The sequence below is a fragment of the Ruditapes philippinarum genome, unplaced genomic scaffold (genome assembly GCF_026571515.1).
Source record: "Ruditapes philippinarum isolate M1 unplaced genomic scaffold, ASM2657151v2 ctg10189_1_1_1_1, whole genome shotgun sequence".
In the NCBI taxonomy this organism is placed as follows: Eukaryota; Metazoa; Mollusca; class Bivalvia; order Venerida; family Veneridae; genus Ruditapes; species Ruditapes philippinarum.
The window spans coordinates 1-11,370 of NW_026864753.1; the positions used below are offsets into that span (position 1 = coordinate 1).

An 11,370-nucleotide genomic window follows, 5' to 3' on the forward strand; every position below is an offset into this window, starting at 1 on the left:
TTTTCTAAAGCTACAGCCTGTATTGTGTGCCTTTTTAATTTTATAGCCAAGTTTGCACGTGAAAAGGGTCTATTAATTATTATGATGTGCTATTTTTAGCAGTAAGTAGAGTACAGTGATGTTTATATATGATCAGATGATGATACATGTGTTATTTTAGTTGATATGTTGAGATTTGAAAAATAGTTTGAGAAAGGTCTAAACTTCTTGATGTTCGATTTGATTCTGATCTAGCTAGCCAGTCGCTTGACCTTCTTTACATCGGCAGTTTTTGTTTATTTACAAACTGTTTAAAATGACTCCCATAATACATGTACGAAATTGGTGCATATATGTCAAATTTACCCAATTCCCACTCCCTTTTGACTTGTTGTTTTATAGGGTTAACGCACGTTTTTTCGTGTTATAACGTCTGCAGAGTTCCGAGGGACTCCGCAGACTTTTTAAATCCTTGTGATTCAATTCTACATGTTTTACGTAGATCTATGCGTTTTATTTTTTCCGGGGCCAACAACTCGGGAGAAATACAAATGCTCAGAACCGTTCGAAAATTCGTTTGTCGTTTAATATGCGATTGCTCAACGCCATCGAATCAATAATTTCAATATAACACTTTGGCAAACAGACCAAATCGTCATTTTTTTGTTTGTTTACTGGGCCCTTTATGTATTGCGCATAGGTAAGACCGGGCTATAACAAGAGCGCGTGACTATGTTAACACATGGTTTTGGTCCCGTTAAAACATGGGCAAAAGAGTGAAAAATAGCTGATTTTATGCTATAATATGTATAAGCCACTCCTTTTCAATGCTATGTTTATCACAGTTAGTTTAGTTTAGAAGTCTTGTATGTATTATGAAACTGATCAATTAATATGTTTGTGTTTTAATATCAATATTTTTTGTACTTGTAGATCTACAGTACTTGGAAGCTGCCAGGTTCTTCTAATTGTATCATTATAATAATATATTCCAATATTTCTTGTCTGGAAACCCCTTTGAATGGAAAAGACTGGAGGGTCTTGGTCGTGGTGCATACAGGAGGATGTGGATGGTTGTGTATGTGTTGGAATGAGGCATGATGGAGCAATTGGGTATTTAACTATACATTATTTTAAGGATTTTATCATAGTAACTTTTTTTTATAAACAATTTGGTAATTTGTGTTGTGTAAATTTGCGCACAATGTAAGGTATTATTGAGTATTTTACTATATTTTACTTGATTTAAATGAATTTTTCGTTTAGAAAAGAACTAAGATTATTTTATTCAGTTGAGAATTACAGTTGATTATCTATAGCTAGTTAGACTGAAAGGTCAGTGGTTCTATTCATGATGTCAGTTTGCTACTCCTTGCATTTTAATGGTATATTTTTTTCTGCCACATAACTTTAAACCATTAAATAACAAGTTGTTGTCTGTTCAGTTGGAAAGTAATTTGCTAAAAATATTGTAGATGTTAAAATTATGAGATTAAAATGTTTTTTTTGTTACCCTCTGATCTTTCAGACCGAGGAGTTGCATCAAATGTGATGATGAATGCACTTTGCAGGCTAATGAATTGCATCAAAATGTTGCATGCTGATGCACTTTTGCAGAACTATGGAGTTGCATCAAATGTGATCTGATTGCACTTTTGCAGACTAGCATCAAATGTGCATGCTAAGAATGCACTTGTTGCAGACGTATGGAGATTGCACATTTGCAGACTATGATTGCATCAAATGTGATGCTGATTGCACTTTTGCAGACTTTGCACAAATGTTTGCTGATTCACTTTTGCAGACTATGGAATTGCATCAAATGTGATGCTGATTGCACTTTTGCAATGCATCCAAATCAGTATGATGCGCATGCAGACTATGGAATTGCATCAAAATGTGATGCTGATGCACTTTTGCATCATTGTGGACTATGGATTGCATCAAATGTGATGCTGATTTGCACTTTTGAGACTTGGAGTTTTTTTTGCATCAAATGTGATGCTGATTGCACTTTTGCAGACATGAGTTGCATCAAATGTGATGCTGATTGCTACTTTTCCAGACTATGGGACTTGCATCATTTGCACTTTTGCAGCTATGGATTGCATCAAATGTGATGCTGATTGCACTTTTTGTTGCAGACTATGGAGCATCATTTGCACTATCAAATCAAATGTGATGCTGATTGCACTTTTGCAGACTATGGAGTTGCGCATAAAATTTGCACCTTAAACTTGCAGGCTATGGATTGCATCAAATGTATGCTGATGATTGCACTTTTTGCAGACTATGGAGTTGCCCATAAAAATGTTATGCTGATTGCACTTTTGCAGGACTATGGAGTGCATCAAAATGTGATGCTGATTGCACTTTTGCAGACTTTGGTTTTTGCATCAAATGGAGCTGCATTGCACTTTTGCAGACTATGGAAATTGCATCAAATGTGATGCTGATTCACTTTTGCAGCTATGGAGCTTGCGATCAAAATGTGATGAGATTGCACTTTTTCAGGACTATGGAGTTGCATCAAATGTGATGCTGATTGCACTTTTGCAGACTATGGAGTTGCATCAAATGTGATGCTGATTGCACTTTTTTGCAGGACTATGGAGTTGCATCAAATTGATGCTGATTGCACTTTTGCACTATGGAGTTGCATCAAATTGATGCATTGCACTTTGCAGGGCTATGGAGTTGCATCAAATGTGATGCTGATTGCACTTTTGCAGACTATGGAGTTGCATCAAATGTGATGCTGATTGCACTTTTGCAGGCTATGGAGTTGCATCAAATGTGATGCTGATTGCACTTTTGCAGACTATGGAGTTGCATCATCATTTGCAGACTATGGAATTGCATCAAATGTGATGCTGATTGCACTTTTGCAGACTATGGACTTGCATCATTTGCAGACTATGGAATTGCATCAAATGTGATGCTGATTGCACTTTTGCTATGACTTGCATCAGACTATGGAATTGCATCAAATGTGATGCTGATTGCACTTTTGCAGACTATGGACTTGCATCATTTGCAGACTATGGAATTGCATCAAATGTGATGCTGATTGCACTTTTGCAGACTATGGAGTTGCATCAATGTGATGCTGATTGCACTGCAGACTATGGAATTGCATCAAATGTGATGCTGATTGCACTTTTGCAGACTATGGACTTGCATCATTTGCAGACTATGGAATTGCATCAAATGTGATGCTGATTGCACTTTTGCAGACTATGGACTTGCATCATTTGCAGACTATGGAATTGCATCAAATGTGATGCTGATTGCACTTTTGCAGACTATGGACTTGCATCATTTGCAGACTATGGAATTGCATCAAATGTGATGATGAATGCACATTTGCAGACTATGGAGTTGCATCATTTTGCAAACTATGGAATTGCATCAAATGTGATGCTGATTGCACTTTTGCAGACTATGGAGTTGCATCATTTGCAGACTATGGAATTGCATCAAATGTGATGCTGATTGCACTTTTGCAGACTATGGACTTGCATCATTTGCAGACTATGGAATTGCATCAAATGTGATGCTGATTGCACTTTTGCAGACTATGGAGTTGCATCAAATGTGATGCTGATTGCACTTTTGCAGGCTATGGAGTTGCATCAAATGTGATGCTGATTGCACTTTTGCAGACTATGGAATTGCATCAAATGTGATGCTGATTGCACTTTTGCAGACCAGACTATGGAATTGCATCAAATGTGATGCTGATTGCACTTTTGCAGACTATGGACTTGCATCATTTGCAGACTATGGAATTGCATCAAATGTGATGCTGATTGCACTTTTGCAGACTATGGACTTGCATCATTTGCAGACTATGGAATTGCATCAAATGTGATGCTGATTGCACTTTTGCAGACTATGGAGTTATTGCACTTTTGCAGGCTATGGAATTGCATCAAATGTGATGCTGATTGCACTTTTGCAGACTATGGACTTGCATCATTTGCAGACTATGGAATTGCATCAAATGTGATGCTGATTGCACTTTTGCAGACTATGGACTTGCATCATTTGCAGACTATGGAATTGCATCAAATGTGATGCTGATTGCACTTTTGCAGACTATGGACTTGCATCATTTGCAGACTATGGAATTGCATCAAATGTGATGCTGATTGCACTTTTGCAGACTTTTGCAGACATCAAATGTGACTGCATCACTTTTGCAGACTATGGAATTGCATCAAATGTGATGCTGATTGCACTTTTGCAGACTATGGACTTGCATCATTTGCAGACTATGGAATTGACTGCGACAGAATAATGAAGAACTTGACATGCATGGTGGAAGTTGATTGAGACTATCATTTCTTCGAGAGGTCCAGCGACTATATACTCGCAAGAAGGATATGGTATGGAATAGCTTTCTACACCTCTGGGCTGGCAGATTTGTAAGATTGGAAGTTGTTTCAGTGTGGATTGAGATGGACACTTTGTATGGTCTTGTAAAATTTGCTTTTGAAGTCACAAGTAAGTCTTAATAAAGGTATTTCCATTTCTAGTTGTCTAACTAGCTATCTATGGGAAAGTTGATGGTTTTACTCTTAAAAGGTGTCTGTCTTTGTCCAAAACAATGCTATTAAGGCACATTTTCCGCTATCTGTAAAGTTGGACAGTCTCCATAATAAAATAAAGTTTTGTATCTGTTTAATTGAAAGAGAATTGAGCTTATAGTGTTTACATTTTGAGAATGCAATGTTATTCTTTAACCCCAGTGACATTTCAGAAAACCCGTGCAATATGTTGGCTGGATTGCTAGATTGATGTAGGAAGCTGTGATTGTGGATTTATGCGGGAATGTGGATGGTTGTGTGACACTGGTGAAGTGATGTGACATTCATGAATTGATTGTTGTGACATTGGTGAAGTGTTACTATGATGAGAAGAGACATGATGGAGCATGGGTAAATTATCTATTTTGAATTTGTGTGAGTCACAGGTCAGCCGGAGTGCAACATATATGGTGGGTTCAATTTTTCAGTAGCTAAGTAATAAATCAGTTACATATTCAGTAGAAATATAAATTGGAAGTGTCTTTTGTAGCTTTAAAGTCTATTACTGGTTTAGCTAAGAGTTTCTTTAAAATATGGTCAATGTTAACATTTTGAGATTGGAATGTTGTTTTAATGGAGAAATTGTAAGGTTATAGTGTTACTTTTTGAGATTGTAATGTTGTGCTATTAACCCCAGTGACATTTCAGTGGTAATGAAGAACTTGACATGCATGGTGGAAGTTGATCGAGACTATCAATTCTTCGAGAGGTCCAGCGACTATATACTCGCAAGAAGGATATGGTATGGAATAGCTTTCTACACCTCTGGGCTGGCAGATTTGTGAGATTGGAAGTTGTTTCAGTGTGGAGAGAGATGAACACTTTGTATGGTCTGGTAAAATTTGCTTTTGAAGTCACAAGTAAGTCTCAATAAAGGCATTTCTATTTATAGTTTTCTAACTGGCTATGTATTGGAAAGTTGGTGGTTCTACTCTTAAAAGGTGTCCCTCTTTGTCCGAACAATGTCATTAAGGCACATTTTCTTCTATCTTAAAAGCTGGACAGTCACCAAAATTAAACATAGAATGGTATCTATTTAATGGAGAAATTGTAAAGGTTATAGTGTTACTTTTTGAGATTGTAATGTTGTGCTATTAACCCCAGTGACATTTCAGTGGTAATGAAGAACTTGACATGCATGGTGGAAGTTGATCGAGACTATCAATTCTTCGAGAGGTCCAGCGACTTTATACTCGCAAGAAGGATATGGTATGGAATAGCTTTCTACACCTCTGTGCTGGCAGATTTGTGAGATTGGAAGTTGTTTCAGTGTGGAGAGAGATGAACACTTTGTATGGTCTGGTAAAATTTGCTTTTGAAGTCACAAGTAAGTCTCAATAAAGGCATTTCTATTTATAGTTTTCTAACTGGCTATGTATTGGAAAGTTGGTGGTTCTACTCTTAAAAGGTGTGTCTGTCTTTGTCCGAACAATGTCATTAAGGCACATTTTCTTCTATCTTAAAAGCTGGACAGTCACCAAAATTAAACATAGAATGGTATCTATTTAATGGAGAAATTGTAAAGGTTATAGTGTTACTTTTTGAGATTGTAATGTTGTGCTATTAACCCCAGTGACATTTCAGTGGTAATGAAGAACTTGACATGCATGGTGGAAGTTGATCGAAACTATCAATTCTTCGAGAGGTCCAGCGACTATATACTCGCAAGAAGGATATGGTATGGAATAGCTTTCTACACCTCTGGGCTGGCAGATTTGTGAGATTGGAAGTTGTTTCAGTGTGGAGAGAGATGAACACTTTGTATGGTCTGGTAAAATTTGCTTTTGAAGTCACAAGTAAGTCTCAATAAAGGCATTTCCATTTATAGTTTTCTAACTGGCTATGAATTGGAAAGTTGGTGGTTCTACTCTTAAAAGGTGTCTGTCTTTGTCCGAACAATGTCATTAAGGCACATTTTCTTCTATCTTAAAAGCTGGACAGTCACCAAAATTAAACATAGAATGGTATCTATTTAATGGAGAAATTGTTAAGGTTATAGTGTTACTTTTTGAGATTGTAATGTTGTGCTATTAACCCCAGTGACATTTCAGTGGTAATGAAGAACTTGACATGCATGGTGGAAGTTGATCGAGACTATCAATTCTTCGAGAGGTCCAGCGACTATATACTCGCAAGAAGGATATGGTATGGAATAGCTTTCTACACCTCTGTGCTGGCAGATTTGTGAGATTGGAAGTTGTTTCAGTGTGGAGAGAGATGAACACTTTGTATGGTCTGGTAAAATTTGCTTTTGAAGTCACAAGTAAGTCTCAATAAAGGCATTTCCATTTATAGTTTTCTAACTGGCTATGTATTGGAAAGTTGGTGGTTCTACTCTTAAAAGGTGTCTGTCTTTGTCCGAACAATGTCATTAAGGCACATTTTCTTCTATCTTAAAAGCTGGACAGTCACCAAAATTAAACATAGAATGGTATCTATTTAATGGAGAAATTGTAAAGGTTATAGTGTTACTTTTTGAGATTGTAATGTTGTGCTATTAACCCCAGTGACATTTCAGTGGTAATGAAGAACTTGACATGCATGGTGGAAGTTGATCGAAACTATCAATTCTTCGAGAGGTCCAGTGACTATATACTCGCAAGAAGGATATGGTATGGAATAGCTTTCTACACCTCTGTGCTGGCAGATTTGTGAGATTGGAAGTTGTTTCAGTGTGGAGAGAGATGAACACTTTGTATGGTCTGGTAAAATTTGCTTTTGAAGTCACAAGTAAGTCTCAATAAAGGCATTTCCATTTATAGTTTTCTAACTGGCTATGTATTGGAAAGTTGGTGGTTCTACTCTTAAAAGGTGTGTCTGTCTTTGTCCGAACAATGTCATTAAGGCACATTTTCTTCTATCTTAAAAGCTGGACAGTCACCAAAATTAAACATAGAATGGTATCTATTTAATGGAGAAATTGTAAAGGTTATAGTGTTACTTTTTGAGATTGTAATGTTGTTCTATTAACCCCAGTGACATTTCAGTGGTAATGAAGAACTTGACATGCATGGTGGAAGTTGATCAAGACTTTCAATTCTTCGAGAGGTCCAGCGACTATATACTCGCAAGAAGGATATGGTATGGAATAGCTTTCTACACCTCTGGGCTGGCAGATTTGTGAGATTGGAAGTTGTTTCAGTGTGGTGAGAGATGAACACTTTGTATGGTCTGGTAAAATTTGCTTTTGAAGTCACAAGTAAGTCTCAATAAAGGCATTTCCATTTATAGTTTTCTAACTGGCTATGTATTGGAAAGTTGGTGGTTCTACTCTTAAAAGGTGTGTCTGTCTTTGTCCGAACAATGTCATTAAGGCACATTTTCTTCTATCTTAAAAGCTGGACAGTCACCAAAATTAAACCTAGAATGGTATCTATTTAATGGAGAAATTGTTAAGGTTATAGTGTTACTTTTTGAGATTGTAATGTTGTGCTATTAACCCCAGTGACATTTCAGTGGTAATGAAGAACTTGACATGCATGGTGGAAGTTGATCGAGACTATCAATTCTTCGAGAGGTCCAGCGACTATATACTCGCAAGAAGGATATGGTATGGAATAGCTTTCTACACCTCTGTGCTGGCAGATTTGTGAGATTGGAAGTTGTTTCAGTGTGGAGAGAGATGAACACTTTGTATGGTCTGGTAAAATTTGCTTTTGAAGTCACAAGTAAGTCTCAATAAAGGCATTTCCATTTATATAGTTTTCTAACTGGCTATAAGACTTTTTTTGAATTTTTTTTAACCCCTGACATTCAGTTTTTAATGAAAATTTTAATTTATTTAATTTGGGTTTTAAAACTGGAGGGTGGGTTTTCTCCAAAATTGGATGGAATTTTTTTAATTTTAAGATTTGGTAATTTGGGTTGGTTTTTGGTTTGGAGAGGATCACTTTGTTATTCTGGTAAAATTTTTCTTTTGAAAATCAACAATTTTTTAAAAAAAAAGGATTTTATTTAAAAAATTTTTTTTTTTTAAAATTTTGGGTTGTAATTTTAAAAATTTGGGTTTAAAAAATTTCCTTTTGTCCCCAAAAAAAGAAATTTCACATTTTTTCCAAAAGAAATCCCCAAAAAAAAAACAAAATTTTCTAATTTTATTGGAAAAGGTTTTTATTTTTTTATTTTTTAAAAAATTTAATTTTGGGCCCTTTAACCAAAAACAAAATTAAATAAAAAAATTTTAATTTATTAAGTTAAAAAATCATTTATATAGGGCCATATAACCTTTCAACATTCTTTATAACTAATAATATAGAGATAAAAACAGTACTGCCGATCTACTTGGATAATAACGGGTATTGAATAAGGGGTTGTCAAAATACTTTGGTTGGACTGTAAAAGAAATCCTTGTGCAAAGCCAGATATTTCTTTACTTCATTTATTTATAACTTGGATGAAGAGAAATTTCTATATAGGTTCCAAAAGATTTAAATACCAAGCTATTCATTCATGTATCCATCAGCAAGCCTTAAATTATCTTTGTATCCCCTCCGCGACCCACACCAGTTTTGGTAAGGTTGGTCAATAACATTTTTTTTATCCAAAATATTTTTTCCTTCCAAAGTTATATGGTATAAGTTATATATTAAACAAATTGTGAATGTTTAACATCTGTTAAAAGGTTAGAACCATATTTATTCAACATATATCCAAATTTTATCTTTACAATTATAAAAACAGGAGACTAAAATAAAGATGTGACACACTTGTTGGCACCCTCTGTTTCCATGTTTAGAAAAAAAAAAAAGAATTTGCTAGGCAATTAAAATTTTTGGGTAGCTGTAATTTTGGTGGGTATGTTGTGGGAGGGGAAACAATATTTTATTTTAGGCCTCATTAAACTGAATATGCATACACAGAATGATATAATTTATTAACCTTTTACCCCATGAGCATATTGCGAAAAATGGCCGTTTTCATTGAAAAGCCTCCAGTAACAAGTTCAAACTGCTATGAAACTATGAAAAATGCTTCAATACTGATGAAACTTGGCACAAATGTTGACTACACCATAGCCTCTGTAACAGCATGCTCAATCGTAAATTTCCTGTTACCATGGCAACGGGGGGACGTCTCAAAATTGCCAAAAATCACTATTTTGCATTGTTTTTTTCCATCAAAACTGATTTCAAAGTGCTGCAACTTCTCAATGAATTGAGATAGAGTAAAAGGCTTTTCAGCGTCGGTTACTAGTTACCCTAAGATCGACCTGAGGCTAATTTTAGTCTGTCACATGTCCAAAATTTTCTTGGCGATGAGGGGTACTCCACCCCCCTTCAAACCCCCCAAACAGAAGGGGGCACATCCCCCTTCTGGCAACCCCCTGATGTAACATTTGGATGGGGGACGGCGCCGAAAAAGTGGTCACTTTTTTTAACAACATTTCTCAAACGAAAACCAGTGTTTGGGGCCTAAATAGGGCATATTTTCACTGTTTGAGGCCTCAAAAAGGGGGGGGGCAAAAAGCCGTCGAAACACGCTTATATGAGGGAAAAGGTTAAAGGTAACTTAAGAAATGATATTCATTATGTAAGAACGCCTTAGTGTTGGAATAATGGCCACTTCCTTTTTTTTATATGTTTTGGGTGAATTTTCATTATTTGTGGACAGTTGATTCTCCTCTAGTTATTTCCATTTCCTTTCCAATTAATCAAAATTTTTGATTTTTTCAAATGTATCCATTATTGATCTACAAAATATTAACAATACTTTGATATCGTCTCTATCGATGACAGCTTCTATTTGTCACAGTTACACATATGGCAAAGTAGAATGCATATAATTTATAGAGAATAACATGCTACAGCCATTTACTATCAATTTTTGGCTCTTTTTTGACAAAATTTCTCGTTTCAGCTTTTTTTTGTAAAGATTCATATCCAATAAGCTATCATATGATAATAATTATTCACTTAAAAAATGCTGAATCAAATTAATATGCATTTTTAATGGACAGAAATCTCTGACTAGTTTTGCTTAATTGTCTCCCTTTAAATTTAAAATAGTTTCTTTATATTTAAAAACAAAAGCATCACACATTTGCTATGAACTTGAAATCCTTGCCTGCTATCAAGGACAAGTAGTTCTGCCCCCTTTTCTTCTTTTGTTTTAAAGTGGAGCATGCTGGTCTTGTTATTTTGATAAAATTGGTGGTTGGTAGTTTTCACTCCAGATCACGGCAATAAGCCACTTTAAATTTACCAGAGCTCAATTCGGCCACTGCATTGCTGTCATGCATGTTTACCAGTACTGATTGCCTGATTTTTCACAAGGAACCGATAACTTCTGTTCATGCCAAGGCAGTGGTACAGTGTGAATGACCATAGGAAGAATTTCATGATCAGTCACATTGAAAGTGACCTGCATTGTCAGGGAATCGAAGTCAGGTCACCAGGGTTCCAAGGTTACATAGAAATCCTTTAAGCTCAAACTCAGATCTTAGGTTTCTGATTGGTCAGAAACTCCCACAGAATGTACGCTGACCAATGAGAATCCTGAGATTTAAGACAGGACTCAGAAAAAAAGTTTTATAACCCCAGGGCCTGATTCATAGTCCAACACTTTGCCTATTGAGCTAACCGGATGGCTATTTTGATAATTTGTCTTATTAATGCCATTTATACTTATTGTTGATACTCTAATTGGTCATCTTTCATGTATTAAATCATACTGATATTTACAATTTCTTCTGTATTTTTTTTGTAGGAGATCTGATGGTTCATCGGAAAATGGTGTAGTGTGTGTGCTTTGATCTGACGGGACAATTATTCCATTAAATAGTAAGAAAGTTTCAATGATT

At 35.8% G+C, this 11,370-nt stretch overlaps 2 long non-coding RNA genes across 3 annotated transcripts; both read left to right on the top strand.

The window, feature by feature from the left end:
- Positions 1 to 4,272: 4,272 nt before the first annotated feature.
- LOC132726707 (uncharacterized) lies at positions 4,273 to 4,790 on the top strand. The gene is made up of 2 exons (XR_009625236.1): positions 4,273 to 4,488; positions 4,745 to 4,790. It is a non-coding gene; the product is annotated as an uncharacterized LOC132726707 (long non-coding RNA).
- A 375-nt stretch (positions 4,791 to 5,165) lies between these two features.
- LOC132726709 (uncharacterized) lies at positions 5,166 to 8,258 on the top strand. 2 transcript variants are annotated; one of them, XR_009625238.1, is made up of 7 exons: positions 5,166 to 5,431; positions 5,687 to 5,898; positions 6,156 to 6,367; positions 6,623 to 6,834; positions 7,090 to 7,301; positions 7,559 to 7,770; positions 8,028 to 8,258. It is a non-coding gene; the product is annotated as an uncharacterized LOC132726709 (long non-coding RNA). The 2 variants fall into 2 exon arrangements; XR_009625237.1 differs by having other exon boundaries at positions 7,559 to 8,258.
- The last annotated feature ends 3,112 nt before the right edge of the window (positions 8,259 to 11,370 follow it).